Consider the following 18,782-nt stretch of genomic DNA (forward strand, 5'->3'; position numbering starts at 1 on the left):
AAGGAGTCTCAGATTGCAACTCTCATTGATCTGATGGCTGAATGCCAAAGTGACACCTCACTAGAGAGCACTGAGGTAGGTGAAGAGTTAACCCCAGTTGAAATGGCAGAGGTTAGGAGTGTGTTGCAGAATCACCAGCAGATGTTTTCCAGCAGGCCAGGTCTGACTCATAAAATAGTCTATAAGTTTAACACTGTGGGGCCTCAACCTATCCCAGCACTGCATATCAGACCATCAGAAAAATGAAGGAGCAAATTCATAAGGAGATAAAAAGCACACTGGAAATCACAGAGTCAAACAGTCCCTGGGCATCTCCAGTTGTTATGGTTCCCAAGAAGGATAGGAACATAATGTTTTGTGTTGATTGCAGAAACCTTAATGCTGTCACAGTTCCTGATGCATACCCTATGCCCAGACTTGATGATACGTTAGACATTTTAGTCAAGGCAAAATACCTACCTACCCTAGACCTAGCAAAGGGATATTGGCAAATCCTGTTAGACCATGAAGCACATAAAAAATCTATCTTCATTACTAATTTGGGACTTTTTGAGTTCAGAGTGTTACCTTTTGGGTTAATTAATACAGGAGCCACCTTTCAAAGGTTTGCTAATCAAGTGTTAGGTTACAAGACTTTGCACGGGCTTATACCGACGACATTGCGATATTTAGCCATTCTTGGTCAAATCATAAAAATCACTTGGGAACTGACAAAACTCAGAAGGAGGTGTCACAGTGAAAGTGTCAAAATGCAAGATAGGAGCAGCCAAAGTCCTTATTTAATATATGACCTACTGTATTGCACAAACAAAGGGAGGCTATCAAGTGGAAGGGCAGTTTTCCCTAGGGCACATTATAACTTTCTCTCAACTAGAGCAGGCACGGTCTTAAAGCCACAGAACCATTCTCCCCTCAGTGGTGTACAATAGGCAGAAGAACACGTAGTGGAAAACAGGATGAATGAAAAAGTCCAATGAAAATAAAGCAGAGTTGGGCAGTCTTGTAATAGATTATGGGTTCCCACCTCCCACAAGAAACAGAACACAAATCAACAGATTTTATTTATGATTTTTTCCACTGAGTTTTTTACATGCATTTTTACATTATTTTGAATCAGGAAGTACTATTACCAATATTCCTACTAAATATACCTCTTAGATTCTTCCTACATTTGATAACCACTGGTATTATTATGAATTAGTTATGAATGTGCATGATAGCAGTACCAGTAGCACAAAAATTCAACAGGAAAATGACTTGATCAAGATCTGAAGTCACACAACTCCAGAAGAGATACAGAATAACTTTACCTCTGTGTAGAAAAGATGGATATCTTTTTCAGGATGGTAGATGTGTGCCGGACGCTGGATAGAGCTACATCAGTTATGTTTGTTCTAGAGTTCCCATCTCCAAATAACTTTGAAGACTTTAAAATGAATGTAGTTCTTGGATCTGACCCAGCACTACAAAATGACATGAATGTTTCTTAAGGATCTTGAAAGTCAGGTAACTTGTTCTGCCAACATTACAGATTTATTATTTGCTTTACATGAATCGATTCATTGAAACCTCTCCTTGGAAAAGCTCAAGATCTCTCTGTGGTCCATCAGGCATTTAGATTTTAATCTTCCTGGCCCCTCAGTACATGCAGAAGGTCCAAACTGCAGCAGAAATGTCACAGTTCCACTGTAGTGGGGGTAGATGGGGTATGTGAAGGAATATGCAGCCTGCTGAGTGATTCCGAGTTGCGTTCCATGAGCGGCTGTCACTATACGAGGCCAGATTGAAGAGCAGCTGAGGAGATGAGCAGTAGCATGTTAACAGGTTCACAACCTGTGTAGCTCCACAGCACTATTTACTTCAACCATGTTATTCTGCTCTGAGAGCCCCAGCTAAAATAGCCAGCCAGGGAAAGCAGCTAGAATTGTAATTCTAGCAATGCACTCCTTCTGCACTCAGAAGTATCAGTTATTTACTACTATAAGGAGCCACACTGAATAAATGAAGTCAGCAGCTTGAACATAACAGGACCAATACATGGTGCACTGTATGAGTTTTCTGGCTGCTTTCTTTATGTATTTCTCTACAGTCTAGTTATATATAGAGAGAGAGACATCACAGAATTTGATTTTTAGTTTTTATAATTTTGATGGATAATATCAATGTTTATTTTAAAGCATTTTTTCCATTTTATTGAATTAATTTTTCAGAGTTGCACAAAACTATGGGGGGAAGGTCAGACAATAATTATTTCCTGACAGTAGACATGTAGATTGAAAAAGTTAAAGCTTTGTAACTGTAAAAAACAAATTGTCAAGAGCACAATATCAAAATATACTAAGTAAATATACTTAAATCAACCTGTAATAAGTTCTCAAGCAGCATATTTCTTACCTGGCCTATTTGTAAATTTCAAATATTAACCAATGGAAACATGTTTTCCTCATTTGTGTGTAGAGGTGAAATTGACATTTGCCAATAAATATCTAATCCTTCCAAGCCTAGTTATATACATTTCTCAGCCATTGCTGGGGCAAGTGAAACGAGATGGCTTATGCTTCTGTTGAAGTCATATCCATTAGGATCACTATTACAAAATAGTCATTTTGACATTGCAAAGGGGGCCTTTACATTTTTAGTGAATTGCTCTTAAGTTACACTTGCCGATGCAGAACGATGCTGTGTAGCATGGGCTCTCCATTGCTCACTATGCTCTTCTTGACCTCCAACCACAGATCTGAATTAAAACAGAAACTGTGTCTCCATAAATGGCTTGCAAATTTAAAGAATTTGAGGCTCTTTTCTCAGATTCTAAGATCCTGCGAAGTTCAAAGGCCACTGGGATTACTCTGCCATTTAATATTTCATAGATTTTCTTATATTGTCTGCTGTATACGAATCAAAAGGTAGACACAGGAGTGCCCCAAAGATCTTAGATCTTCCCATTAAGCCTTTATTCAGGTAAAACTCCTATTGCCTGAGTAATGATTCAGTAAGTACTATTTGCAGTACAGACTCAGAACCAAACTGCTTTCACTTACACCGATTTGCATCAGTGTACCCTATTCAGTGGAGTTATTCATGACCTACACTGCTTTAAATGAGATCACAATCAGACCTTTAACTTTGTTGGATCACTCTGTGATTATATATTATCCTCTATTTCTTCAGTTACATTTAATGTGCGTTACAAATGCTCCCTGTTGTCAGTGTTTGAGTTCTGTGCAATTTGTAATTGTTCCATATTTATGCAAACAAGTCGGTTTTTTAAAAAAAGAGAAATGAAATGTGCTAGATCCGCTCCTGTTGAATAGTTTGCTGGCCAAAAAGAGATGGAGGCTGCTTCCCCACCTCTTTGCACTTTGCATAGTATTTACACCTATGCAATCTCTGCTAGTTCTCCCTCTTCAGATGGAGAAAGCTCAAGAGCAGGTCTGAGCAACAGGTCTCCCATTTTCTTTAAAAACCGAGGGTCCTTATTTGCCCCTTGATCTAAAGCAGAGCTCCCACTAGTGTCAATGGAAGTGAAAACTTCAACAAAACAAACCAAAGGTATGCATTAGCAGAGTCTTTACTAACGTATCAGTGCCGTTGAGTGTATAGTGGTAAGCCTTGCCGTTGACACTGAGCTAGATCATCACAGCCTTCACTCAGCTGCACAAGAGGAGTAAGAGGTAGAGAGGCCCTGCTAACTTCTGTGTTTGGCCCTGCTCTTGATTCAGCTGGAGTGGGGAGAGAAAGGGCCACTCACCTGATATTCCCCTCATGAGTAAGTGTGTGAGGAGGGGTCAGAGGATGATGGGGTGTGGAAGGAGACCGAGTCCCATCTTCCCTACTTGCTGGCCAGAGTAGCTGTCTTACAAAGTGGAGAGTGAGTTGCCCCAAGAAAAGAGGTGAAGCAACTCCTGAGAATGGAGAAAGCAGGGCAGGAACTCTGAGCCACAATTTGTCTGTTCTCAGGACAATGCAGCTACATGTCACCCCTTACGCATGGAAGACTATAGAGTTACAAAGCCCATTATTGCTAACAGTGTGTTCTTTTTGTGATCTGACAAGCTTTAAACATAGAAGTAAAAAATTCTCCTTGTGCTTCTTCATAAACATGTCACAGTCGGCACAGTAATGGCTGTTATTGCTGGGAGTTTTAAATATACTTAGTAGACATGCTAGTGGAAAATCCTCACTGTTTAATTGGTGTTTCTTCATTCGCTAGTAAGGGAAATACATACTTTTTCCTGCAAAAATAATTAAATAAAGTAAGATCATAGGAATCAGAGATTGAAATTGCCACCCCTCTATCAATGCAAGATACTTAACTTCAGCATAAGATCCTTTTAAATACACGAACATGATTTCATCCTTACCAAGTCAGAAATTAAAGGCAAAAACAAGAGAATATTTAACTTAGGACTGTTTACATCTATTAAACAAACAATACTGATCATTATTCTGAAGTGAACATGGGCATGTGGCACTGAATTCTTCTGTTCCTTAATAACACGAATCTATATTGCACAAATAACCACTATACAATCTTAAAATAACACAGCTATGAATGCAACTAGAAAATAACATCATAAACACTACATGGATTCTGAAGTAGGTATTCTTATACAGACATGGGAATCTGGGATTTGTATCTGCATCATTTTGCACACTTAGATCATTGTTTAAATAATTTGAGGATAGATGGTGGTTTCCAGTGGGATATCATGGTTTAGTTCTTTGAGTGAGAATGTACAACTGGAGCAAACATAAGTAAACTGTAAAGAGTTTCCTAGGTGTATAAATAAACATAAATGCTAACACAAACAATTATATCATCCGATTATGGCAAATGGAGCAGACAATAGCTTGTTGCATTGTCTCATTCTTACTAGAGTGAACATTATGACCTTTGGGAACATAATAAATCAGTTCCTGATGACAATACACATAAATGAGAGTACAGATGATTTTGTTGTTATATCTGAGGCCTAGGATTTTGGAGATTAAGGTTCTATCCCTTGCTTTCCTATAGATTCTCTGTGGGATCTTGGTTAAATCACCTAACTTGCTTGTGCCTCACTTTTCATCTTTAAAACGGGCAAAATGTTGTTTACCATCCTCACAGTGTGCCCTGAACTTAAGGAATTATTGTGATACACTTTTAAATCCTTCTATAGGAAGGGCTATAGAAATGCAGGTCTGATCATTAGCAGTATATAAAGTAAACCCACACTTATAATTTTATAACTTAGTGCCTCATCCTTTTTGTTATTAAATTGAAGACACGAAGATAAACTATATATCCTAATGTTCTTTTCAATTCCATAAAAAAGGAATTATTGTCACCACTATTATAAAACCCCATTTTGGGGAGTTTAGAACTTGATTATTTTAAACTGGATTAAAATGATCAAAATCAATTTACCCATTTTTAATCAGAGAAGCAAAGAGCTTTAATTTTGGAACTTTCAGGCAGTTTTTGCCACACTTTAATCTAAAACAAGTGTTACCCTTCAAAATGAAATTTCACAGACACTTAGAACTTCCTACCGATTCTAATGAACATTTGACTAAATCCTTGGACTGAAATGTTGACTGGCAATTCACATTTTTAATATCCCTGTTAAACATTTGTTTCACATTTCAAAAATCTCTGGACAACTAAGAATAACTTTAAAAAGGAGGCGGGCATGAAAATTACTTCTCTGCTGCAGTTTATTACTAGAGTTCCCTGGAACCATTTATTTGTATGATGGTGGACACATGCCTTTCTTTTAATACTGCCTTCATTTAAAAAGTATCTTCCAGACCCCACCTTTCTTATTGACTGAAACTGGTTGTTTTACACTTTTGTTTTGGAATATAGAAAACAATAAACACCTCCATGCATTTTTCATCTAAGTACTACTACCACATTCATCACTACAATATCTATGCAGCTATCAATAAAACTAACACCACTTGTATAAAAAGGCCCACTCATGAGTCTAGTTTTCTCCTTCCTTCCCTTGAGGCATCTAGGGGAATTTTTTAAAAACTTTTATTATTCATCCTCCTCTGTCATCTTCCTTCTTCCCGGCTGTTGTTATTTCTTTGGTGGTGGTGAAGATGCGAAATTTAAAAAAATTATTCCTACCCACCAATCATAGGGTGTACCTTTTTACCCTATCCACAATACAAAAACAAGGGTGTCTTGACTGATATTGAAAGGCAATCATTAAAAATGTTAAAAGGAAGTAATAGTATTTTTACACAACACATCATTCGCCTGCGGAACTCATTGTCACAGTATATTGCTGAGCCAAGAGCAGGATTCAAAAAAGGATTGGCCATGAATAATAAGAACATCCATTAGACAGGAAAGTCTTTGGTTTCGGTTTTTTAATACAGATATAAACCTTCATGCTTCAGAGAACAAATCCAACATTGGTGGGTGTTAATAAGAAACTCCTCCAGTGGTATTTATTCCATAATTGTCCTCTGCATGTTTTATTGCATCTTCCTCTGATGAAGCTAGTGCTGGCCACTGAGAGAGTTAAGACACTGGACTGGACAGGCCACTATCTGCTCTGGTATAGCAATTGTGACATACCTATGATTATGCACCTCCCATGTCTGGTAACAGCAAAGAATGTGCTGACTTCCTTCACAAATATTTAAAGACAAAAGAAGGAGTAAATTCTGTCCTTGCTCAGGGAAACTCCAACTGGGGCTAGGAGTTCTCAGGACCAGATTTTTAAAGATACTTAGGTGCCTAAAATACAGCTAGGCACTTCGTGGGATTTGCTCAAGTACCTATGTGAATTAGGTCCCTAGCTCCCATTGACTTTAATGTGCTTTTGAAAATCTCACTAGGTACCTATCTGTATCTTTCAGCACCTGCATACCCTTAACGATCTTGGTTACTTGCAGAAGGTGCTTATCATCTCACAGGCCCCGCCTCCTGATGTTCAATGGTAACTTCCCTAATTCTTCTTACCAGTCTTGCTTCTTATTTAATGCACATGTAAATCACACAAGCTTTTATTTTCCCCACCATCTTTTACTCATTACCTGGCAAAGGTAGAAGCCAAAATGCTGCCAAGTCGGTGTTCTCCTCTTCAATTTAAATTTCTTGAGAGAAAATCTGGACGAGAACCATGACTAGGGCTCTGTTAAATAAACCAAAAAGTTATGCACTTTCCAAATAAATCACAGGACTAAGCATACAGTGAAAGAAACTGTCATCAACCTCCAGAATCCCAATAGCCATAATGAAAACTATCCCCTGCAGGCACTACATCTGAACTGCTTGAAAAATAAGCAAGCAAGCTGCAGGCAATATAACTAAAATAATTAATCAATATCCCATAGAAACTGACATCCAAGGTATAAGTCAGTAAAAGTGTGTACGTGTGTGTGCGTGCGCACACACACAAACACACACACACGCCATGTTCTACAAGAGCATAGAAATGTACAGCTACAAAATTCGCCCACATTTCCTTTTGAACTGAAAGATGTGCTCATTCACCCCGCTCTTAACAAAAGGTAGTTCTGAGGAAGTGCTGGATGACTGAATCAGGCTGGGGAACTGAGCGAATGATGGCAGCTGAATTTTAACACAGGTATATGAAAATTATTAGGCCTTTCTGTACCAATAGACTCTTAGCTGCTGGCAGAATCATCTTAGGGAAAAGATCTAGGAGTCATTGTTGAGGGCTCAGAGAAGATGCTTGCCTAATTCCTTAGGTACTTATTTAGCCACCATTACCATAGTATCTGAACAGCTCATAATTTCTAATGTATTTATCTTCACAACATCCCTGTGAGGTAGGAAATTAGTATTCTCCCCATTTTACAGAGTGGGAACTGAGGCACAGAGAAACTAAGGACCAGTTTCTCAAAGGTGTTTTAGGTACCCAATGGGAGTTAGGAGCCTAAATACCTTGGAGGATCTGGACCTAAGTGCGTTGCCCAAAGTCATACAGGAAGTCTGTGTCAGATCTCCAGAGCCCCAGACTAGCCCCTGAGCTGGGCTATCCTTCCTCTTTCAGTTACTGATATTATTTTTATTACAGTAGCCCCTAGATGCTCCAAACTGAGCTTAGAGCCCCATGGTGCATTGCACTAGACTCTGTGTTAACACACAAATCTCTGCTTCTAAAGCGTTTATAATCTAGAGAGACAACATGGGCAGAGGGAAAACAGAGGCACACACAGTCAGGGCTAAAGTTTCACAGCCAGTCAATGACCTAGCTCGGATTAGAGCTCATGTCTTCTGACTTCCAGTCCATCATCGTAGTCACTAGATTTTGCTGCTTCCTAAGACTCAGCAATGGCTAAAAAAGCAAATGGGATTTTTGACTACATGACAAAAGGGATAGAAAAATATAAATATATTCCAACATTGTATGAAATGATTACACATTCTCACTTGGAGTACGATGTTCCTTTGGAAGTTGACATTTCCCAAGCAGGTAGACAATAGGGTGCCCTAGGTTGTCTCCCCAACAGAATAATGGTGGAGGGCCCCAAGTTTCCTCACCCAAACTATAGCCCACAAGCATCGCCAAGTTCAGAGGTACCTGATCTCTTTGCAGTGCATCTGAGTTTTCTTTTTACCCAACATGATTATGCACTGAAACTTCATACCTATAACCCCATACCCACAAACTAAATTAATTCCAAAAAAATGCACAATCTAAATATGTGACCATTATAGCCACCAATTGAAACCAGATCAGTTTCTTGCTCACAGCTCTACAGCAGTGAAAAACCGCAACGAACTGAGGAAGACAGTGAAATGTTCTGAAAGAAAAATCTCACACCAACACTCATATGGAAAAGATTTTTCATAACACTGCAGTCCTGCAGACCCTGTCTAATACGTAGCAAAGTCATCCTAGCGTTGTTAGTCATGGCATCCAATGTAAAAATTCAATCCAGTCAGCATTTTAGATTCCAGCCCCTTATGTGAGTTTCTACACTTGGTGTTTAAAAACAAATGTTAACAGATCACAAAGGAAGCGATTTGCAGTGAGCAGCAAAAGCTGTATTGGTCATATAAGAAATATGCTACATATTCTTGAGCACCATCTACTGGAACCTTATCGACTAACTATTTACGTATACACAGCCAGAGAGCACACTTCTAAACAGTTGGCATTATATAGGAGTGAGTAGTCCCTGGATCTTTTCTCTGGTCTCTACAGTGTCTAGATGATTTATATGTACAGTTACAATACATGTTACTTTCAACATCATCCAGAGATGATGATGGTATTAATGCTATGTGTGTTACCAATGCCATGAGGGCTTTCTCTGTTTATCATTGTTCCTTATTAAAGCAAGGGCTTCTCATTGTTATGGGACAGGGCAGCGTGGTGTACAATGGACCCAGCGATTAGCAATGAAAATAACTCATGAGCTCTACAGTTACACACCCACAAAATATATATACACAGGAGGTATTACAAATCCTAACTTACAACAGGAGCCAGCCTAACCTGGACCCAGCCAGAAATCAATTACCCTGACTCAGCTCAGCCCCTCCACTGTTTCCTGTTCCATACCCGACAGTTACATGCCACTATCCACAGATCTCACCAGAATAGGATATTCCCACAGAATTGGTAAATGGGTGTCAGATGAAAGTGCAAATTGCATGAGAATGCCCTTAAATAATCCTACTAGAATGGGCCACACAACACAGGATTTGTACATTGCTCTTGTGAGAAAGCAGCTCTCATGAAGGAATAACATAGTGTCCTCACAGGATTTCCCTCCTTCTCCTGGCTCCAATCAGCCTCATGAATGCATGACCCTCTTTCTAAGAAGATCCAGATAGCAGCTGCTAGTCTCACCGAGATGAACATGTTCAGGTCAAGAATTCTATCTTGAAGACACACCCTCTAAAGCAAACTTGGCTCTCTTCTCTCTTAAAAATTTCATGTTAAGTGAAACTGACAAAAGATTTCTTTTATGCAGATGTAAAGGTTATTAAAGAGGGGGGAAAGGTAAAGAAACTTAAAAGTTAGATAAAGTTTTAAATCCAACTTCTGCTAGAACTGAGTTTCTAGAAGATGATATTCCATCAAATCTATATTTAGAGTAAAAATGTTATTGCTAAAAATGACTTTGGGGATATTGAGCGAAACTGGATGTGACAGCAGTTTAAATCAGAAATGTAAACCTTTCGGTTCAGGAGGAAGAAGAGTGTTAATGTTAAAGAATCTAAACCTGTTGGAGCTGCAGTAGATATTCTGTGCAGAGTCAGAGCAATGATCCAAAATAAAGGGTCAAATTCAGATTGGATACAAGAGGGCACAAGTGCAATGAACTCAATGTGTTTGAGCCACAGTTGAATTTGAGCCATTTTAAAAAATGGGTGGACTTGGAGAGTGGAAGGAAAGTTCATCTTTATGGTGTTTGTATTTTGCATTTGTAAGAATTTTGAGCAAGATCTGAATGCCAGGACAGGTGTTTATAATGTTATTGTAGCCGTGTTGGTTCCAGGATATTAGAGAGACAAGGTGAGTGAGGTAACATCTTTTATTGGACCAACTTCTGTTGGTAAAAGCGACAAGCTTTTGAGCTAAACAGAGCTCTTCTTCAGGTCAGGTGTTTGGATAGATAGAGCTAGATTTCTACAGGGCATCTGTCCTCCTATTATTATTATATATTATTATTTATATTATGGTAGCACCGAGCAGCCCTGGATCAGGGCCCCATAGAGCTAGGCCCAGTACAAAAATAGAACAAATGACAGTCCCCGCCCCAAAGAACTTCCCATCTAAGTAGCAGTGCAGCCAGATCACCACCACTTGAAAAATGGTTCCTCAGCTCCCCTTGCTTCCTGCCTTTGGCATTGCACAGAATCCAGCCCTTCCAACTGTTGTCATGCTGACAGATCTTTGGGATGCCCACTCTAGGGAAAGAGATTTGATTCTTTCTGCTTTCAAAGGCCCCAGTTCAGTAAAGCAATTAAGCACATGCTTAATCTTAAACACATGCTGAAGTCCTACTGAAGTCACTGTGTACAGTTATGCACAAACTTAAGTGATTTCGTGAACCATGGCCCAAAGCAGGAAGGTTGACTTGGGAGGGGAAAGAAATAACTTCATCTTGTTCTATTTTATCAGCCTGCCCTTTCCACCAGTCCCCCCCTTCCACACCCACAAGAACATGTGCAGGCTGTATCCCCAAAGGGATGGCGCAGTGAACAGACTCTTCTTTGTGGTACTGGGAGCTCCAGGAAACATAGTAGCTCCTGGTACTTCGGCTGGGACAATGTCATTGTGCATCACTACCAATGCAGGGCTGTGGCTAAAACCCAAAACAGAGCTTTTTGTCTGTGGCATCATGGGCATGAGTTTTGATGGAGGAGAGGAGAGGAGGCACTGTCAAAATAAAATGAACACCTCCTGCCTGAACACTGAGTGTGTAGTTTTCGGTGAATCTAAACCTTTGTAGTACACCTGCATTCTTAGCGTGACCCTTTACATATTACTTGGGGATGTAACATCACTATTACATTTCCCACCCCACTACAGTCAGATTATAATAGGCACAGAGAGCAGGAGCAGAGGAAGGTTGGAGAGTAGGAGGAAGTAGCTCATGAGTTGTGCTAGTTGAACAGGAGTGTGAACATCATCCATAGTGAGAAGAAAGATTATGTACTGCTGCCATTGTACCATGTGGGTGAAATTCACCACTGTGGAGAAGGCCATATGAAGAAATCCACCACTGTGGAGAAATTCACTACTGTGGAGAAGCTTTATATAGAGGGGTTAATTCATTGTATTCCTACAGGGTGAAATTCAGTTAATTATGGGCCTGAAGTCAGTGGGAGTTCTCTATTTGGTGAGACGTGGTTTTGCCAAAATGACCATCTGCCATCAAATTAATTAGCAAGTAATTATCCCAACGTTGGCAGGTTTTAAGGTGTTGCAGCTTCACAGTACATTTGGGGTGGTATTTTCAAAAGTACTTAGTGTTGGGCTAACTCCACTTTCATTCAACCATTGGCAAAGCCATTGATAAAATCATTACCTTCAGTGGCCTCAGGGGTAGGCCAGTCCCAAACTACCTTGAAAATCCCACCCATATATGTAAAATGGATGCTCAATCGCTCTATGCACACATCGCACGGCAAATACTCCCACAGTCCCACATGGGGCTTTTATCATTAATAAGGATCAGATTGTCTCAAGATGGCTGTTTTGGGGCTCTGATTTCCTGAAGAATGCTGCATTTATTACCTATAATTAACTGTTCTTTTCCTTTGTATGAGTCACTGAGGTAAACCATGACTCCAGATTCTGTGATATCAGTATTAATGATGGTAACAAATTGGAGTAAATTAGTCATGTAAATTATCATGACAAAAACAAAGACAGCGAAATCTGGTCAAGACTTTCCCAAAGCACATCTATTATTACTGTCACATTTCCAAAGCAAACAACTTGAACGTTTCCATGTTACTCAAGGCTAGTCAGGAGCATTGGAATAACCATTGTTGCATCACGTTTGTTAGACTTCACTGTTTAGTTGAGGACAAACTCATACTTACTTTACAAAAACTAGCAAATCTCTTACACAGTTATTTTATATCAGAGAGTTAACATCTGTAAGCACTGGTGACCAAATTTTGCCCTGCCTTAAACCCCATGTACAAACCTCACTGACTTAATGGGGTTCCAATCTGATGTGGCAGAATGTATTAATTACTCAAGACAAGGTGGGGGAAGTCATATCTTTTATTGGATCAACTTCGGTTGGTGACAGAGACAAGTTTTCAACCTACACAGGGCTGTTTATCTTAGAATTCTTTGGTTTTGAATAGCAACAACTGTGTATTAGATGCGCCACAGATGTGCTGACCAAGTCTCTGCCCATAAGAGATTACAATCTAAAGACACAACATACAAACAAAGCATAGAGGAGAGCAAGAGTAACTATGAAAGGCAACGTGTTGGAATATGACAACATCAGACATGATTCCGTTAGTTCCACCATTTCCAAAGGCATGTTTAATGCTTATATTTTCAGTAAGATGAAGCAGGTTGGGGGTGGAGGAGCAAGGGTTTATAGGCATCCTTGTAAAAGCAACTTTAGTGCACCCAAACTCTAGCAAGGACAAGTCCCACACACAGGCCCTTTGCACTCAATAGGCAAAATCCTGGTCCCAACTGAAGTCTATGCAAATTTTGCCATTGATTTTAATGACAAAAGAATTTCACCCAATATTTTCACTAAGCATAAGAATAGCCTCAGATTGTGCATAGATGCTATTACTAAGAAAGCAAATATATATCAACATGAAGACCATTCTAATATGTAGTCCATGCTCATAACCTGAGGTTAGTCCTGCTTTGAGGATGATTTAGCTGAGCTTAGTCTTGCTTTGAGCAGGATGTTGGACTGGATGACCTCCTGAGGTCCCTTCCAACTCTAATATTCTATGATTCTGAGTCTATGATAACCCCCTCTGTGTAGCACTCTGCGATTTTCCACTAAAGACAGAGCAAAACTAGCTAGACTCTCAATTCAATTACAGACAATATTAGTTAATTTATCTGAAGATTTTAGATATCCCATATGACAGGTATTACCAGATTCTACCTCTCTCAGCCCAAAGACTGCCTAAATGTCAAAGCAGGCACGCCAATCTCCAGTAGCTCAGGAACTAACCCACAATCTTTTAATGTCCTTCTTCTAACCTACCAGGATTCATAGCTGTACATCTCACAGATCTTTCACCTGTTTCAAATGAAATTAATCTGTCTAAAAAAATGAAAGGATGCACAATTCTTGTGCATAAAAAATGATCAATCAGCCAAAAGATTTAACTTTAACATCTTGGAGCCTTGAGAAGTGTCCTCTATTTTTTGTGTGTCTGAGCACACAACCTCTTTGGAGCAGTTTATTGTAACATGGTAATAAATGTATCAGCCCAGGGATTCTTTTAGTTTCCTGCTAAATATAGTTCAGAAAAATAAGTTTAATAGATAACGTATGTAAATCTAATGTATTGATCAATCAGGTTCAGTTCAGAATGGACATCAGACTGTCTACAGTCTCAAGCCAAAGTTTTTTTCAACTTCCAGCAACATATACTCAATGTATGTAAATGGTCACAGCTCTGGTAATGGTGCCTTAAGCATTTATATCAGCTGAGGCTCTGCCTCCAGATCCTGACACTGAGGGTATGTCTTCAATGACAGTGGCAAATTCGCCACCATCAGATCGATCTAGCCGCATCGATTTAGCCATCAGTGAAGACCCGATCAATCAATCTGGAAGTCGACGCATTAAAACCACCCCCCCAAGTGGCGCGGCGCTGCATCAACGGGAACGCGTTTCCCATTGGTGCAGCGCAGTGAAGACACCATATAGAAGAGGAGTTACGAAGTCGAGGGAAGTTACGCAAACTAGTCTGCATAGCTTGTGTAACTCCTGTCGACTGCCATCGAATTTCCAGTTAAGTGTAGACCTGACCCCAGTGATACTTTCAGATAAATTCAGGCCCAAGAGTATAAATCAGTTATATTCCACATTTATGATGCATATCATTCACTATTCACACCTTGTAATATTGTAAGTCTTCTGGCAATTTATTTATCTCCAGCTAGTAGAAATGACATAAGACTGTTGATGTTAGCTAGATTTTGCATTCCTTCTTACTGCAAAGAATACTTAGGTTTAAAAGAACTTCAAGTCAGTACAAGCCTTTGAAATAACTGACTGGTTGCTTTTTTTCTTGAAACTAATAAAAATATGATGCTAGGAATTGTGAATTGTCCTCTAACATAACAGATTACAGTTATCTAATATTTTAAAGATGATACATATCATGTGTATATGGGCATAAACATACACACACAAATATATGTGTTTGTAAAGTTAATTATGAATCTGAACTAAATGGTAAAACCTGACCTTCCTCCCACAAAACACTTCTACCTCTAGGATAAAGCACTTCAGAAACTCATGATGTGTCTGTGTAAAACATGATTGTTTTCTGCAAGCTGAAATCACAGAAGAATAATTTCTCAAGGGGTTGATTTCTAATGCTAATTTTGATTTCTAATGCTTATTATAAATTATTTTGATCACATTCAGAATTCTGAGCTGCCACAAATTATCCAAACCGCTCTGCTGGGGTAAAACACTTTAAAACTTATAATTCCTATAAAGTGTTTTGATTATTTTATACAAACTAAACTCAAACAGCAAAAAATTTCAAAATGGAAATTTTTGTGTGGTTTAAAGCCACATAATCTGGTTTTAGCCCTTGGTTTTGCCTTGAATTTAAAGCTATACTCATTACCTTGAAACAAAACAAGCGTTAACATTTCTTGGTAGAATTCAATTCTGAATGTTGGCAACATCCCTTGTTCAGTATTTCCCACAGATCTATGTGATTTTATACAGATATGAGGTACATGTAAGGCAATGCCAAAGCCTTAAAGATAGCAAGTTACATTTCATTTAACACAGTCACATCAAAACGCTAGGCAGCAATGGTCTCCCCCCACACTTGTTCTGGTATGTTCTAAATCTTGCTTTGAACATTAAAAATTCACTGGGCTGAAGCATAGTATCCTGGAGACCAGTCAGAACTGTGGACTTCTTTTGTTTCAAAATTGAAATAAAAAGTTGGGGCTCCCTTGAAGATACAAGGAGTGTTTGACAGAGCGAAATTTGTCTGCGTGAGGGATTTTGTAAAAGTAGATTTGTTTGCTGCCATATATTTTAAACCTGAACCATGAAGACCTATGACATATCCTACAGTTGTTGCCTATTTGAAGGGGGACACAACCTCCCATCCCACACACGCGCACACACACAAAGTTGTTCTGTGGCTTTCCACAACGATTACTTTTTATCATCCCAAAATTTAATTAAATATAACCTCTGTGACATACACTGGCCACTGTTACTAAGCAAGCCAACAGCCTACAGTTGCCATGGTGCGGTATCCAAGACACCATCATTTCCCCATATATTTAGAGAAGGAAATCACTTTGGAAACTTTGTAGTATCTATTGGAAAGTGCTGACTACTGAATAGTGCCTGTTAGCTACTGTGCTGCCAAAGGTGAGCTCTCAGGTATATTTTCGAAGTCTTGTTCAGCAGTCCTATTAATTTCAAAGAGAGTTTCCCACATACACCTCTCGAGAGGCTGCGAAAATGTAACCTGTACACCATTAATGTATATCATTTGTTAAACATGAGGGACTCCGTGATTACAGTAGAGGATAGCACATGCAAAATGAATGGCAACAATGGGAGAAATCAAGGGCAAGTTTCTCTCTCCAATCTGCGGATGTCTATTATAGATCACCACAGATGAGCCAGGTCTACACTTACCTTGAAACTCGGTGGCAGTCGACAGGACGCAAAGTAGCTTGTGTAACTCCTGTCGACTTCGTAACTCCTCTTCTACGCAGCGTCTTCACTGAACTGTGCCACTTGAGGGGGTGGTTTTAATGAGTCAACTTCTGGATCGATTGAGCAGGTCTTCACTGACCACACAATCAATCCAGATAGATCGATTTGACAGTGGCAAATTTGCCACCATCAGTGAAGACATATCCTTACAGATGAGAAAAAAAAAAACACTTTTGGATCACTGAGGTTATCCCATTGCAAGGTCAAGATACATGTATATCCTGCATGCAAAATGAATAGAGATTTTGCCCTGACAATAGGTGATAACCTGGTAGTTTGCATTTCCCTGATTTTGTCAGTCCATCACAAACAATATTACTATATGTGTTTGTTATGTGCTTGTGTAATGTAGATAGAGCCTGATACAGAGTGCCATAGCTATACAATATTGCCTAAGGGAATAGAAATCACTGGGATTGTGATTTGAAAGCACAAAGCTGAAAGCTGAAGACATGATTTAATACATGAGATCATTTTTATGTTTTCAAGGAAATATTCCCACCAAACCATCATTCTTTCCACATTCAAATCCCTTCTAAAGATTCATTACTACCTTGATAACTACAAGAAGTTAACCAATCAAACTACATATTCACATACAAAATATCATATCTTTACAAATCAATGCTGATGTAGGGCCCCAAACCAGCTCCTATGAAGTCAATGGAAAGACTCCAATTGCTGTCTGTGGGAATTGGCTCAGCTCCCTAATGCGGCGTGGTTTATGCTAACACTTCCACCACGGTGAGAAAAGACGCTGTGCAGAAGAGGTATTCCATAGCAGTGGGGTGAGAACAGTTGACAAATGTGCATACTGTCTGTTTGTGTAAGTTACAAATAAGTTTGATGTTTGTTATTAAGAGAAATGAGCTAATACTTCAAAAATGTTCTGCCAATGTTCATAGCAATAAGAAATTAAATGGTTTTGACTATGTTCATGCTCCCTTTTGGTTCACTTTCTATGACAAGTTTAGTTGGTGAGTTTACTAGCGGGAATGGTCAGAGCCACAGCTACTTTTAAGCAAACGTTTGGACGCTATTCAGAGAAAGCACATTTTGTCCTCATACACCCAAATCCGAATGTAAGTGTTATCTTGTTGGTTCTGAAAACAGAAACAATGTTGTGCAATCTGTTTGTCCAGCCAAAACTAGGCAGCACAGCTCAAATTACTGACAAAAATTATTTGGCAAATCATTTCTAACAGCAGATAAATTGAAGAAAATCACAACTTACTCAGGCTTGGTCTACACATACCACGGCGATTCGGCGGCAGTCAACGGGAGTTACACAAACTATGCAGAAAACTTGCGTAACTCCCGTTGACTGCTGTGCTTCACTGCACTGCACCAATGGGAACCATGTTCCCATCAATGCAGCGCTACACCACTTGCAGGGGTGGATTACTAGCGTCAACTTCTGGATCGACTGAGCGGGTCTTCACTGACCGCTCAGTCAATACAGATAAGTTGATCTGATGGTGGCAACTTTGCCGCCGTCAGTGTAGACATAGCCTCGGGAACAATTGGCAAAGAAAAAAAGGATAAGTTCATCAGATCAACTAACTGCTTTGCTTGTCTGCTCAGTTCTAATTATTAATGTGTTATTAATTCATTGGATGCCAGCTTGTGGTCCAGTTTATACAGCTGCACAAATTTGCAGGTAGCAGTATGAGAGGGCGATCAGCCTATATGAGGCTGCTAGGGTCCCCCTCACATGCAAGTGGGAAGTAGTTGGCGGGGTCTTGACTTTGCCCCAATGTACTAGATAGCATAGCTAGCCACAATGACTATTCTGCACCAGTATTCTGCACCAGATATAGGCCTGGTGCAGGGCACTTCCCCCACAACATGGGGGGGAATCCAGGAGGCAACTCACAATCTGCTTCCCAGGCTGCTCCTGAGGCAGCGCAACATCACACTGCCCCTAGCTCATGGCAAAGCCCTTTGGTTTTTAGACTCACAAATTACACATGATAACAAATTGTACTTAGGCCAAACCTACAAGAAGCAGTGTATGTATAATCCTATCCCAACTCATGTGCCTTCCGCCATTAACAGCACGAGACGTGATCTGATTTGACAGTAACACTTCCTCGGATTGGCTCATGAATGAAATGGTGCAAAACAAATACAGTCCATTTTTCTCCCTTCATCCCCATGTATTAAGCTGTGGTTGATAGTTTCTTAATCAATCTTCAAGGGAAGCTCTTTAAATTCAACTTTAATGAAGAACATGTTACCAAACAAAAACAAACCAAAAAAAAAAAGGAAAAGAAAATAAAAAGAAGAAGTAAGAACATGTGGTTTTAAATGTAGAACAATTTTTTTCCTTGTTTTCCTTTGGTATTTTAGCTTGG

The sequence above is a fragment of the Emydura macquarii genome, unplaced genomic scaffold (assembly GCF_026122565.2).
Source record: "Emydura macquarii macquarii isolate MOO-44397 ecotype Brisbane River unplaced genomic scaffold, CSIRO-AGI_Emac_v2 contig_2481, whole genome shotgun sequence".
Classification (NCBI taxonomy): Eukaryota; Metazoa; Chordata; order Testudines; family Chelidae; genus Emydura; species Emydura macquarii.